This window comes from Geotrypetes seraphini, chromosome 2, assembly GCF_902459505.1.
Source record: "Geotrypetes seraphini chromosome 2, aGeoSer1.1, whole genome shotgun sequence".
NCBI classification, from domain to species: Eukaryota; Metazoa; Chordata; class Amphibia; order Gymnophiona; family Dermophiidae; genus Geotrypetes; species Geotrypetes seraphini.
Window position 1 is genome coordinate 244,744,728 of NC_047085.1, and position 15,174 is coordinate 244,759,901.

Here is a 15,174-nt window from a genome sequence, read left to right on the forward strand (position 1 = left end):
TATTGCGTTAGGATAAAAATTTGTATTGAAAAATCTTGTACTGTAACTGTGGCAAATTGTAACCTATAAACTATATATTACAGTACTCCTCCAGATATTTGGGAGGGTTCCGTTCCAGGAACCCCCGTGAATCTCAAAAAACAGCAAATACATTTTTTCATGGGGGAGCCTGAAGAGGGCAGCAGGAGAGCAGCCGGAGCACTGTGAGTGCAGGAAATCACTCGAGGTGTGCTCCGACCGCCTCTTCCTGCACTAAGTTGGGCCTTATCCAATCAGGAGCTGCGGGATTTCTTGCACTCGTGGCGCTCCGGTTGCTCTCTCCTGCCTCTCCCACTGCCCTCTCCTTGTCGGCGGTTCGGGGTCAGAAAATACCGCGAATGACCAGGACCGTGAACCGCCGACCGCGAATGACCAGGGGGAACACTGTATATATATATTTGTATAAGATCACTAGTATATGACGAGTTAGGATAAAAGCTTGTATTGAAAAAACTTATAATGTAACTATGGCAAATTATAACCCGCTAAGTGTATATAATGCATGTTAACCTGTGAACCGTTTTGAGCTCGTTGGGGAGAACGTGACAGGAAGTGAATTAAATAAATAAATATTCTAGCTACATGCCACTGTATAAGAACACAGCAATCTTTCAATGGCACTTTGAATGTGCATAATAGGTCAAATACATATAGGTGTTTTTATGTACATGCACTTAGCCAGCCATAGAGCTAATGCAAATACTCATGCCTAGATTTCTAAATAACTAATTTTCCCCACACTCCATCCAAAGTGAACACCCACCTGCAAAGTAACACATTTATAAGCCTTCGCATTTATTCTAAACAACTTGAGACCCATGTATAAATCAGAATAGTATGATATTTTAAAGTAGAATGCTGTGAAATGCCCACCCGCAAAGCAATGGCACTTGGATGGCGTTTGGGCACAATATGGGTAAAGATGCAAAGATTATTTCACACACAGGCACTACATATCAAAGCATGAATGTGATATATGCAATAAAATGTCCATGTGTTTTAGTATATGTTGGACGCAGTATATATTCGGCTAAATGAGCATAAATCGAGAATTCCCACGTGCAACCAACAAACACTCCTGGCACAACATTGGCAGGAACAAGGACATCGAGTGCGTGATCTCAGGTGGCGGGATATTGACCAGAACATAGAAGGGTGGGAGGGAGGAAATTTGGGAATGTATACCAAGGATCACAGAAATACAAGGTTATTTCTGTGATCCATCAAACACCGTGGTATTTTCAACAAGTCATTGCAAACTATAAACCAGGCAGATGTTTACGATTTGAAAATAAAAAAAAATTATTAACCTCAAGGAAGTAAGGTTGCTGTGCAGACACCAGAGCAATGACAATCTGCATAGCTGGTGTTAAGGTGACAATGTATTGATCGGATGCAATTCAAGAAACACCTAAAAACCCAATTGTTTGTCACTGTATTCTTATGACTTAACTGTTCTTTGGATAAGAAAAGATAATTCTCCCCTGCTGTAGTCTCGTGAGACCAAGGGAACTCAAGCAAGGCTCTGCACGGAGCAGGAATGTAGGAAGATCGCTCTGGCCCCGCGTCACCGCTAGACCACCAGGTAAGGTCCGTGCTCCTGGGGCAGCTGCTCGTCTCTTCTGCCTCTGCCTCCGATGGCCCCCCTCTGCCTCTAGTGGCCCTACTCCGCCTCCGATGGCCCCCCTCCACCTCTGATGGCCCCCCTCTGCCTCCCTCCTTGCCCCGATCCAAGTACAGGGGGCCGTTTTTTTTAATGCGGGATGCTAACGAGCATCTCTCCAGGGGGGAGGCCTGCGGGAAAAAAATGTGAATAATCGAAACCGTGAATAGGGAGGGGGAAGTGTAGAATGCAGTGTGAGATTCCAGTTGGTATAATAACCACTCGGAATGCACGTTCTGAAGATACGGTTTAAAGGTTTAATCAACATGCTTTGTAATTAGAGGTTGCATCAACATGCTTTGTGGATTTGTTTCTTCAGGGGTCCCTATGAAGTCCTATGGTCAGGATATGTGGATAAAAATGCCAGTCGAAAATAAACTGATCTGTAAAAGCTGTGTGCAGGACATGGGCTCGGCTTTTCGAATGACATTTTTATCCACGCATCCTTACCATAGGACTTCATAGGGACCCCTGAAGAAGCCATTCTGTCGAAACACGGACTGTGTTGGGTCCAGGGTCCAAAGCTTTTCAGCGGACTGTGTCCTAGAGGATTTTATGCGGTTTGCCAAGTTTTAATATTATTTCAATATTAATAAAGTCCATCTCAGGAACATCATTTCTCCACATTGTTTTTTTTTTGTTTCTTCTTGGATTTGCCTATGGAGATCATTGAAGCAAAGTATATAGCCATTATATTAGCATAAATTATAGAATGCATTTTTTAGCAATCTAGGCAAGAGTATTTATCTCACCTCTATGGTTGGCTAAGTGTGTGTACATAAAAATGTACCTATGTAGTTGACCTGTTGTGAAAAAGCGTGGAGGGGCATAATAAAAAACAAAAACGTCCAAGTCCCCTTTTGGCCTAAGGCCTTAAACGTTGAAAGTAGAAGCAGGGAAAATGTCCATAATCAAAAAAAACGTCCAAATGGAGGTTTTTTTTGATAATGGCCTGCCTCTACATTCAGCTGTTTAAATGCCCAGACCACCACGACGTCTACACTTAGACCCTCTTTTCTCTCTGTGCGTTTAGTGGCAGGTGAAAGGCCTAAGCTGGTTTTAGATACGTCTAAAACCAGCTTTGATTATGGGTACTTGGACGATCAGGCTTTTTGATCGTTCAAGTAGCCATTTAGGACACTTTTTAGATGTTTTTTTCTTTTGATTATGAGCCCCATAGGTTCTAAATAGACACATTCTTTGCACCTAAAAGAAAACACTTTCTTACAGAATTACTTCCAATGTGATTTCAGATAGTCTATATTATAGTATATAGGGGAGGGGGGTTTCCTAACAAAATTATTTAATATATCATACTATCCTGATTTACACTAGAGCAGGGGTGTCCAATGTCGGTCCTCGAGGGCCCCAATCCAGTCGGGTTTTCAGGATTTCCCCAATGAATATGCATTGAAAGCAGTGCATGGAAATAGATCTCATGCATATTCATTGGGGAAATCCTGAAAACCCGACTGGATTGCGGCCCTCGAGGACCGACATTGGACTAGAGTCTTAAGTTTTTTAAAAATAAATGTCTGACTTATAGAGACAGTAGCACTTCTCTGGGAATGGCCCTGTAACCCACAACTCTTGCTTTAGTTTAGAGTACTATAGTTGCCCTGTTGCATTGGAATAATTGACCAATGTTCCTTCTGTGCTCTAAGGGATTCATCCAACTGCATTTCTGCTAGTAGGGGGTGGTACTTCAATACTGTGTTTTTCAATCACCAGGGACAGGCAGGTTTCCTAAAGTACTGCAGAATTTGCCTATCCACTGATATTGAAACAAGATTGTAGGTGAAAGACTTTCTTGACAGCTTTGAGAAGGGGTTCTCAACTCAGTCCCTGGGCCAATCAAGCCAGTCTGATTTTCAGGATATCATAGATGAGCATTTTCAATAGGATGTCTGAGTTTAGATGTTTCAGAAAAGATGTCTAAAAATCCAGTAGAGAAAATGTCCATTTTCGAAACCGCAAGATGTCTTGACTTTGCCTGCAGATTTTTTTTGTCTTGAATATTTTTAGGGTGGAGAATGACTTGTGCTTCCACTGCATGGACTCCATCAGGATTTCTGTGATAGACCTAAGTCTCATCTCTAGTCATCAAACAATTAAAAAAATACACTTGGTCTTCATAGAGCATCTCTAAGTTCTCCTGACAGCACTGGAGCCTTGGAGCCTTCTGAGATGGCGTCAGTATTCTTGGAATCCATCTTGCACTAAACTTGGACATACCCAGCTTTTCATGAATTATTTTCCAAACCATACCTGCCAAGATGCCCATTTCTTCAGATATTCAGGAAACTTTAATTCGTCTGTCTGACAAAATTAAATTCTCCACTTTCTTGCACATTTCCAGGGAAGTTGTTTCCACAAGCCGTCCAGTGTAAGGGTCATCTTCAATGGACTCTCTACCACACTTAAACTGCTTGCTCCAAAATTTTACTTTGTAGGATAATGGGGCAGACTTACCATAAACTGTAGTCATGCATTCATGGATCTCCCTTCTTTGTGAGAATTTTTATCACTGAACAGTGCTCCAAATCTAGCAGTTTCTTACTTGATTTACATGAGGACTCTCCTGACATCCTGTCTCTTGGAATGTTAGACTCACACTGAGCTGCAACTTTGCACGAGTAACCCTAAGACATGTCACAACATGCACAGACTTGTTTCAACACGCTTGCTACTTTTTTTCATTTTCAGGTAGATAAATTATTGAACACTCCTCATACAAGGAACCCTTCCTATCACATCTACCTTTCTTCTAATGGAGGTCTTGCAATCCAGCTGCAGATTCCTCCCAGCATTCTCCAGGGTGACCCCCCTGGTCCACCTGACTCAACCTTACTCCAGGTGTCATTTCCGTCTTCTAGTCTATGGCTACATTACACCTTTTCCCCTTGATACTAACCTTACCCAATCTCCCCCTCCATCCCAAATCACTGTATTCCTCAAGTCTACATTATCCACCTTTTGAATTCACCACTGCATCATTCCTTTTGTTGCTCACCTTATTCACAGCTCTAAGACTTTAACAGTTTTTCCCTGTCACTCAGTCTTCCTCAACCTGTCTGACTGCATCTTAGCTGCATCACCATCATCATGTCTCTCCTACTTTTCTCCTTACTCTTCTGCTCCTCTTTTTGCTCACTGCTGGGGACATCAACCCCAATACTGGCCCTCCTAATCATCTCACTCTACTCATGTAGATCACACCTCAACATCTCCAATCTTATTTCCATTCCTCTCCTCTCCCATCCACTCTATAACTTGCTTATGTCCATGACCTCATTGATTCTCCTCCTTCAAAGTCCACTCTATTCGCTCCCCTACCTCTCTGAAGAGTGGTCATTTATCTTCTTCCTGACAAATTCCTATCTTCCTTTCTCATTGACCTTGACTCCTGACTCTCCTTCTTTCTCAAACATTCATCCTCTTCCCTTATCCTTGGTGATTTTAACATTCATGCTAATGACACCTCTGAATCCTATACTTCAAAGTTTCTTGCTCTAATAACCTCATTCAATCTTCAGCTGTGCTCCAGTACCCCAATGCACCAGAATGGCCACTGCCTTGATTTTGTCCTCTTCTCTTATCTGCTCAATTGACAACTTTTCCACCTCAATTCTTCCCTTCTCTGAACATCATCTCATAACCTTCACAACTCATCACCCTCCCCCAACCCCCCCAGATACAACCAATCCTCATACTTTCAGGAATCTTTAGGCCATTGACCCCTGCACTCTTTCATACCACTGTCTTTCTACTCCTCTCAAACACTATGCTGTGTCTATTAAGTTTATCAGTGAGGTAGTCTCTTCCTATAATACTTTCTCTCCTCTGCTCTTGATACCCTTGCTCCTCCCATTTCAATTTCTGCAAAGAGTGACAAACCCCAGCCCTGCCTAACCTCTAAGATCTGCTACTTACGTTCCAGTGGCCAATCTGCAGAATGTCACTGACTGAAATCCTGCATTCAGGCTGACTTTGTGCACTTCAAATTCCTGTTAACTTTTTACAATCCACCTTTTCACTTGCAAAACATGACTACTACACCAACTTGACTAATTGTCTTGGCTCCAACCCTCGCTATCTCTTTGCCACACTCAACTCTCTACTGAAAGGGCCCTCATCTCTGACCCCCCCTTCACTTTCTCCACAGACTATGTGTGAATACTTCTACAACAAAGTTCACACGATTAACCTTGAGTTCTCAGCCAAATTCTAGATGCATTAAAGTCTCCAATCATTTAATCATTGTGGCTAAACCAATTTGACTGGTTTAGCGACTGATCAAATTTCCAGAACCAATGCACAAAATGGTTCACCACATGGTTTTCTATGCAGTTGTACATTCTTTGATACTGGCATGCAAATGAGGTCATTAAAATTAAAACCAGCCATCCGATCAATGGCCTAACACTGCATGCCAGAATTGGATCAGTATTACCGACCCCCCCCAAAATGGCAGGTCTAGACCTGTCAGTAAGTGTGTTACCGATGGGTCTGCCTGTTTGTTTGTTTTTAATCTTTTTTTCTATGGGCACAGATGTTGTGTGTGTGTGTGACACACACAATATCTGGTCCATTAAATAAAATGTTGTGCTGTGCCATCCACCTCTTGATGAAGGCCTCCCGAAACCAAAATAGAGGCGGGGAATGCCCACTCCCTCCTGCTGCCATGACCATTCCCCATATCAACTGAACCACCCCCCTCACTTCAATAAAAATAGGCAGGAGGGATGCTCACTCCCTTCTGCCGCCGCAAACCCCCACAAACTGACTCCCCCGCCAGGACCCCCCCCCAACTAACCCCCTCCCCTTCCCCACCTCCCTTCCTAAAAAAAAAAAAAAAATCAACAGGAGAGATGCCCACTCCCTCCTACCTCCAGATACCCCCCTGTCCCCACCACACACTCCAAACCTCCTCCATGCCTGCCACTCCAAAATGATGGGCTTTCCCTTCCCGGTACATCCCAGGAGTCGTACACATGCACAACTTCTGAGCCCATACAAAAAAATAATTTATAAAAGGATTCCTGCCCCGAACAGCTGAGTGGCAGGAGGCTGCTTCAGGGATTCCCTTGCAGCTCAGCTGTTTAGGATTCTCTGCACATGTGTTGAGCCAGTTTTCCAACAGACATTCGATTCAACTCAATGCATTGAAAGCCTTTTGAGCATGGATCGCTGTTTGGAAATTGGACAAAAAAATTAGCCCATGTGACCCGCGCGGTCTTAATGGTTTTGTGCATCTAGCCCCAAATTGCCTCCACCTCTCCCTCCTACAGCTCCTCAGTATCTTTCCTCTTTTAGCTCTCCATATACTCCGCCCTGGGAGCTTCGCACATTGGGTAAGTCTCTCTTGTCTGTACCCTTCTCCTCTACTTCCAACTTCCAACTCCATCCTTCCTACTTTACTGCACTATATGCCTGGAACAAACTTGGTCCGTCAGGCTCCGTCTCTGGCAATATTCAAATTCATGATGAAAGTCCATTTTTTAAACTGCCTTTAAGTCCTAACCCAATTCACTTGTACAGCACCTATATCTGTCTGTCATTTCCTTTATAGTCCCCTACCCTATCTACCTTATTATTCCATTTGTAATTCCCTACCTGAGCAGCATGTACAGACTCCCCTTTTTGTCCTGTTTGTCTTAATTAGATGGTAAGCTCTTTAGAGCAGGGACTGTCTCTTGTATGTTTAATGTACAGCACTGTGTGCATCTGGTAGTGTTATAGAAATAATAAATGGTAGTAGTAGTGTGGATATCCTGAAAACCTGTCTGGCTGGGTGTGTCTTGAGCACATAGCCTTGTTGGGCACCTTTTGCATGATCTCTGCAATAAAGGATTTTAACTGATTACTAAAATGTCTGCTTCTTCATCTTCCATTCTTCTGGGACTAGCGGAGCACTTGCCCATCTGATTTTTGGGACCTTCCTTGCTTGGCAAGATATCGTAGCATGACTAGCACAGGAGCACAGAATACAGGGTGCATTGCTAGTCTTAAACACACACACACACGTTCAGCTATGTAAGACAAGACAATCTTCACAAAATGAATGGTGAGTGCTTTTAATGTGTATGATACTAAAATGGAATCTAGGGAACTAAACATTATTCAGCTGGGATTTTTTTTTTTTTAAGCTAAATGACTTTACTTCTGACTTAGCATCTCATCATTTATACAATTCAGCAACCGTGAAGCTGTTCCATTCAGATTAATTCTAAGCCATGAAGCAAACTTCATTTCTGCCAAAGCAAGATGTGTGATGATATACTCTGTAATTATATGACCATCGTCTGCCAGATCTATCTTGAGAGAACAGAAACATCTCAATTGGACTATTTCAACAAGGAAACATTATAAATACAGAAGCTAATAAACAAACTGTGCTCTGTACAGACCCTAACTGATGAGAGGATAGAATACATTAAAATAAGCTTTTAACATGATTTTCCTGTCACATTAACCAAAAGGAGAGAGAAAGAAAGATATGTTTGTTTTTCTAGTAAGTAACTTTGCACATTTGGTATCTTCTTGCACATCTTGTTTGTAATCTGGGATATGGAAAGCACTTCAGTCCATTGTTGCCACCAAGGCCAAGCATTTGAAACAGACAAAGAATGAGACTTGTTAGTATGCTTCAAAATTTGCATGTTCATCAAGGCCTACAGCTCTTCTAGAATGAAAAATGCTACTATAAATCAATTTTACCGTTCTGAATAGTGTCACATGTCCACTAGTAGGAAACACAGGAGATGATACACTTCACAGACCGTGAAAGCAGAAAAAAACAACGAAGGTGACTGAATGTGTTAAATCTTATTTATTGAATTGAAAGACTTGACACAATCGTGTTTCATCCCTTAACGCCCCTGCCTCAGGAGTCTATAAACATAATAATATTAAAAAGCAACTTTATAAGAAACTGCTTCCTTCACTTCTGGGTAGGATGTCTGGATACATTCTTATTTTATTTGATAGAAAGGGAACATCTTTATATTTAAAAAAACAACATAAACATCCATTCCCTATCTGAATCAACAGCAAATTGCACCAATAAAGTAGCAGGAACTTGAGTCTCAGTATCTGACCCCTCCAGGAAATTAGATAAATCCAAACTATTAGAAGATACATTCTGCTGATTGGGATTTTGAGACCTAACTCCTTTAGGTAGGTAATATATTTTAGAGAGAGGTGGAGAGGAAGGCTCAGGTACTTTCAAATCTTCATTTAAATAGCAGTTTCTTATTATGAGACCCCCAAGCTGTGAAGTTAGGGGCAACCTTTGTCCTGAGATACCCCTGTAAGTGTATTTTGGTATATAAAGAGAACAGATAAGTTTTCTATGAGCTGCAGCAGTTATATAAATTCATTTTGTCTAAGGATGTCAAGTAATTAACCTTTGATTTCAGTCTCTTTTAATCCGCTCAGAGAGGAATAGTTTGAGGGCACTCAAGCCTCATCTATAAGTTTCCTGTTATTTCTTTGATGATAAATTTCAGCTAATTTTCAGCTCTGTCTCCATATAGATTGTGGAATAACTATACTTTGTAATATAATATTTACTTGATATATATATGATTTGAAACAGTGATTTACTCTATTTTGTTTTATTTTTCTTTGCATTGCATTTTTTTTTTCGTGATTTTTGACTGATGAGAATGTCAAAAATTATAAAATTAATAAATAAAGAATTTTTTTTCCAAAAAAGTTTATTAGTGTAACAAAATTAACCAAAAACATTTCTATTAAAAATACATAACTTAAAACAAAAACATTCAAAATATGATTATCTATTAATGTTACAAAGAATAAAAGGGAATCAATGAATAGTAATCTTGTTTTTTATCTATTCACTAGTATTTTAGCCCGTTACATTAACGGGTGCTAGAATATATGTCTGTGTGTCTTTATTTCTGTCTCTCTCTCCCTCCTGCTGTCTGTCTCTCTCCCTGGCCCCCTTTGTCTGTCTGTCTTTCTGTGTCTCTCCCTGCCCCTGTGTCTTTCTTCTTTTCTTTCTATCTGTCTCTCTCCCTGCCTCCTATGCAGCAGCATTTCTCTCTCACCACTTCCCTGTGCAGCAGCCACAGCAGCATTCCCTCCTCCTCCATTTCCCTCCCCCCATACCACTTCCCTGTGCAGCATCAGCGTTTCCCCTACCCCCCCCCCTTTCCCTTCCCAAGGTCTGGCCAGCTCCCATAGTCCCTTCCCCCCACCCCTTCCCTTCCTGCGGTTCGGACAAAACACAGCCCGGAAACAGAGAGGCAGGGACACGGTCGCTGGAGACACTGTGGCTCGCTGCCACTTTCCTTCATGTCATCTTCCACCGTGGCCTGCAGCCGCCGACAGCCACCGCAGCCTTCAGCCGCCGACAGCCGCCACAGCCGACATCCGCCTTGGGGGATTTTCACGCATGTACACTCCTACCTGCAGTGCCCTACAGCGCACGGAAAATGGGAGCACGCAGGTGGGAGTGCGCATGCGCGCTTAGGGCTTTATTATATTAGATTGATTCCCTTTTATATTTCTTTTTAATATTAATAGATAATCATATTTTGAATGTTTTTGTTTTAAGTTATGTATTTTTAATACAAATGCAAAGGCACACTAACAGTTAAAGCATATGCTAATAATTAGTGTATGCTAAATGCTATGCAGATTTAGCACCCTCTAAATCAGTGGTCTGAAACTCGTGGCCTGGGGGCAACATGCGGCCCACCAGGTACTATTTTGAAGCTCTTGGTATGTTTATCATAATCACAAAAGTAAAATAAAACAGTTTCTTCATCATGTATCTCTTTAGTTATAAATTACAATATTATTATTAAGATTTAGCTAAAAAGGAAAGATTTATAAACTATAAAGGGCTCCTTTTATGAAACCGCATTAGCGGCTTTATCGCATGCAACTTTTTAGCGAGCGCTAACCCCCGCGCTAGCTGAAAAACTACCGCTTGCTCAAGAGGAGGCGGTAGTGGCTAGCGCGGCCGGCAAATTAGCACACGCTATTACACGTGTTAAACCGCTAACGCGGTTTCATAAAAGGAGCCCAAAAAGTTTTACGTCATGCAGAATTGTTATTTTTTTAAGAAGACATTATTTTTTTCTGAGGCCCTCCAAGTACCTACAAATCCAAAATGTGGCCCTGCAAAGGGTTTGAGCTTGAGACTAGAGAATGACACGGTGAAAAAATTGGTCCCCGTCACCGCCCCGTCCCCGTCTCACCATCCTCTGCACCGCCCCGTCACCGCCATTCCCTTCACCGCCCCGTCACCGCCACTGCCACCCCATTCACCGCCCCGTCACCGCCACTGCAACCCCATTCACCGCCCCGTCACCGTCACCGCTGCATACATAAAAGCCTCAAACGGGTACGATTTTATATACTTTTCTTTATTTACGTATAAAGGAAACATTCTTTAAAACTTTAAAACTTAGTTAAATATTAGTTAATAACTATACAAAAACAAAACACGCAGAGAAAAAATTAATTAATATAAATTCTCAAAACTGACACATTTTGATCACTAAATTTAAAATAGTTATTTTTCATACAATTTTTCAATCACTAATCTTCCACCACCCCTGGGGCTAGCAATGCAAAAACAAACACGACATGTACTTTAAATGCTTACAATGTTAGCCTACATGGTAAGTAGACGCGGCCACTGTACCTAATCGCGGCAAAGATCTCCCTGCCGTGATTAGCATAGTGACCGCGGCTACGGCTGCAAGTCTCCCCTCCCCCCAGCGATCACGGCAGAAGGGCACCCAACCCCTCCTGTAGACCCCCCCCCCAACGGCCCTCCCGACAATCGCAGCAGAAGGGTACCCAACCCCTCCTGCTGGACCCCCCCCCCAACGAACCCTCCCACCCCGGAACCCCCTTAGTCTTACTTTCCAAGTTGGACCGGACGGCTCCTCACACGTATGGCCAGCAGGCTTGCCTCCGTCCAAATGAGGCGGGCCCGCCCCTACCCTTGCCAACCCACAGGATCCTAGGGCCTGATTGGTCTAGGCACCTAAAGCCACTCCCGCTATAGGAGGGGCCTTAGGTGCTTGGGCCAATCAGGCCCTAGGATCCTGTGGGTTAGGCAGGGGAGGGGAGGGGCGGGCCCGCCTCATTTGGACGGAGGCAGGCCTGCTGGCCAGACGAGCGAGGAGCTGTCCGGTCCAACTTGGAAAGTAAGACTAAGGGGGTTCCGGGGTGGGAGGGTTCGTTGGGGGGGGGGGGTCCGGCGGGGGGGGTTGGGCACCCTCCTATTGGCGATATAGGGGGCCGTTGGGGGTGCCGGCAGGAGGGGTTGGGCACCCTCCTACCAGTGATCATAGGGGGGCTGTTGGGGAGCTGGCAGGAGGGGTTGGATATCCTCCTGCTGCGATCGTCGGGGGGGCTGTTGGGGTAGGCAGGAGGGGATGGGTACCCTCCTGCCGCGATCGTTGGGGAGGGCTAGTTCTGTCGGCATGAAGGGCTGAGGGCGATCGTCGGGGGGGGGCGGGTTCTATTGGCAGGAAGGGTTGATCTGACAAATGAGGAGCACGGTGAAACACAGGTAAATAGCGATTCCTAGAAGGGGGGACATTGGCCTGCGGGGACAAATCTATTCACCGTTTTTGCGGGCGGTGAAAGGATTTGTCCCCGCGTCTGCGGCGATTTGCTAATGAGGTCACCATAACCCGCAGCCAAACCGCAGCCACGCAGCGGTTCGCTGCGGGGATCGCTCCCCGTGTCATTCTCTACTTGAGACCACTGCTCTAAATGCTAAGATGCCCATTGTATTCCTATGGGCTTCTTAGCATTTAACACACTAATCATTAGGAGTGCATTAAATCCATTTGCATACCTCGGACCCATAAATGACTGACTTTGCCCTTTATGATGAAAATGATAAGACAATAAATCAGCGTGGGATTTGGGAAGAATCTAACCTACATGCATGATTATTATGGATACACAAAAGCACGGGCTGCTCTTTAGTGGAGCATTCCTTATTAACTTTAACCAGGGAATTTAAAAAAGTTGCCAGTTTTGAATAAATGGTGAGACAAAAAAAAGTGAATCTCTAGAGATTGTAGCTGTTTTCTCAGCAACCGCTTTGAATTTCAATGCAAAATTTAACAGCTTTATTTGTTGTTACATTCTATGTTTATATGCGGAGTAGAACAAGTCTATCTTTAAACACAGCAAAGTTACATAATTTTGGCCATGACCACCCAGTGATTTTTGTGCATTCAAAAATGGTTGTACTGTAAAACTACCATTATTTGGACAGTCCTGGGTACCAGCTTACTGTTAATGATGTCACAATGACAGACTTTTGTAAACAATAATTTAAATTTGAATAATTTGCATTTAACATGACAATTTACAGATAATTTAATTTAAAATTATTCAGATTTTTCATAGAATCCACTAATGACCTTCATCTGAGACAAGCGGGGTTTCATAAAATTCTGTGGTAATTTGGCATTTGTAGTATCCTTGGATCTGAGTTTGGCTTTTGATATGGTAGATCATCAATCAATCTATATATATAAAATCGGAGGTATGTGTGTATGTATGTGTGTGTGTATGTGCCGCGATCACGCAAAAACGGCTTGACCGATTTGAACGAAACTTGGTATGCAGATCCCTCACTACCTGGGGTGATATGTTCTGGGGGTCTCGCGGCCCACCTGCACACGTGGGCAGAGCTACAAACAGAAAATCAGATTTCACCCATTCAAGTCAATGGAAAAAATGTAAAAAGCTGTGGGACCGATTTGAACGAAACTTGGTATGCAGATCCCTCACTACCTGGGGTGATATGTTCTGGGGGTATCGCGGCCCACCTGCACACGTGGGCGGAGCTACAAACAGAAAATCAGATTTCACCCATTCAAGTCAATGGAATAAATGTAAAAAGCTGTGGGATCTCCAGTTATTTTACTTAGCAATCTTGACCCACCAAAACTTTGCAATGGCACAAGGCTTTGTGTAAAGAGGTTACTGGCCAATGTAATTGAAGCGACTATCTTAACCGGAAAGGGACAAGGTGAAACCGTATTTATCCTGCGGATACCACTTATTCCAACAGATCTTCCTTTTCAGTTTAAGAGATTGCAAATTCCAGTGAGACTTGCATTCTCTATCACAATCAACAAATCACAAGGACAGACTATTACATACTGTGGAGTGGATTTAAGATCCCCCTGTTTTTCCCATGGACAACTCTATGTTGCTTGCTCAAGGGTGGGTTCACCCAAGAATGTATATGTTCTTGCTCCTGGAGGTGAAACTAAAAATGTTGTTTATAATCAAGTTTTGTATTAGTTGTATTGTATTCATTTTGTCAAATATTTCACTTTATAATTTTAATATTGTACTTTTTATAAAGCTGTAAAAAAATAATTTCATTCACCACTATAAAGTATCTTTATTTGAATCCATTTACAGTATTATTGCTATAATTAAATACCCGTGCAACGCCGGGGCAACAGCTAGTTACTTATAAAAGCTTTGCAGGATATAGGCATAAAAGGAGTGGTATTGGATTGGTTTATATCTTTCCTAAGGGATCATACATTTTAAAGTGGCCCATTAGATCACTAACCCCCTCCCCCTTGAACAAAACTGCAAAAGCGTTTTTAGCAAAGAAAAAAGCTTGAAAATGCTATAGTCAATTTGCTTCTCAGGCTTCTGTGATGAGTGTGCTGGTCTAGAACAAAAAAGTATAGAATCTTTAGCTCATAGAGATTCAAAACAAAGGGGCTCATTCTGAAGACCTATTCATCATTTCTATATGTAAATTCTGGCATTTACACAAGGAGATAGAATTCACATATGTAAATGGTGATTTTTGAAAAGGACAAATTTTCATTTGGATCTCCATCATATGTAAAAATAACGAGTGGCATGGTTTGGGCTGGATGGGTCAAAAACCTATATAGTTATTTACCATTTCACAAAGAGAATGCATGCACAGGATTTAATATTTCTTCATGTGGATATGCAGCTGCTTCCTATATAGAAGGGATTAAGAAAGTGCATAAAGCGATAAAAGGGGTCAAAAGAGACTACGAGGAAAAAATAGCCAAGGAGGCGAAAAACTTTAAGCCGTTCTTTCGATATATTAAGAGGAGACGACCCGCAAAGGAAGCGGTGGGACTGTTGGATGATCATGGAATAAACGGAGTGCTAAAGGAGGACAAAGCCATCACCGATAAACTGAACACATTTTTTTGCATCTATATTTACCAAAGAGGATATGCACAACATACCGGATCTCGACAGGCTATACGCTGGAGGCGAAGACGGGAAACTGACAAGGTTGACGGTCAGTCTAGAAGAAGTATGCAGGCAGATTGATAGGATTAAGAGCGACAAATCCCTGGGACCGGATGGCATCCATCCAAGGGTCATTAAGGAACTGAAAGGGACTATAGCTGAACTGCTTCAACTAATAGCCAATCTGTCGATCAGAT

General features: G+C 42.6%; 1 protein-coding gene across 5 annotated transcripts in view; it reads right to left on the bottom strand.

The window, feature by feature from the left end:
* Positions 1 to 15,174, bottom strand: part of CDH12 (cadherin 12) — a 799,528-nt gene that overhangs the window by 119,210 nt on the left and 665,144 nt on the right. The window lies entirely within an intron of this gene.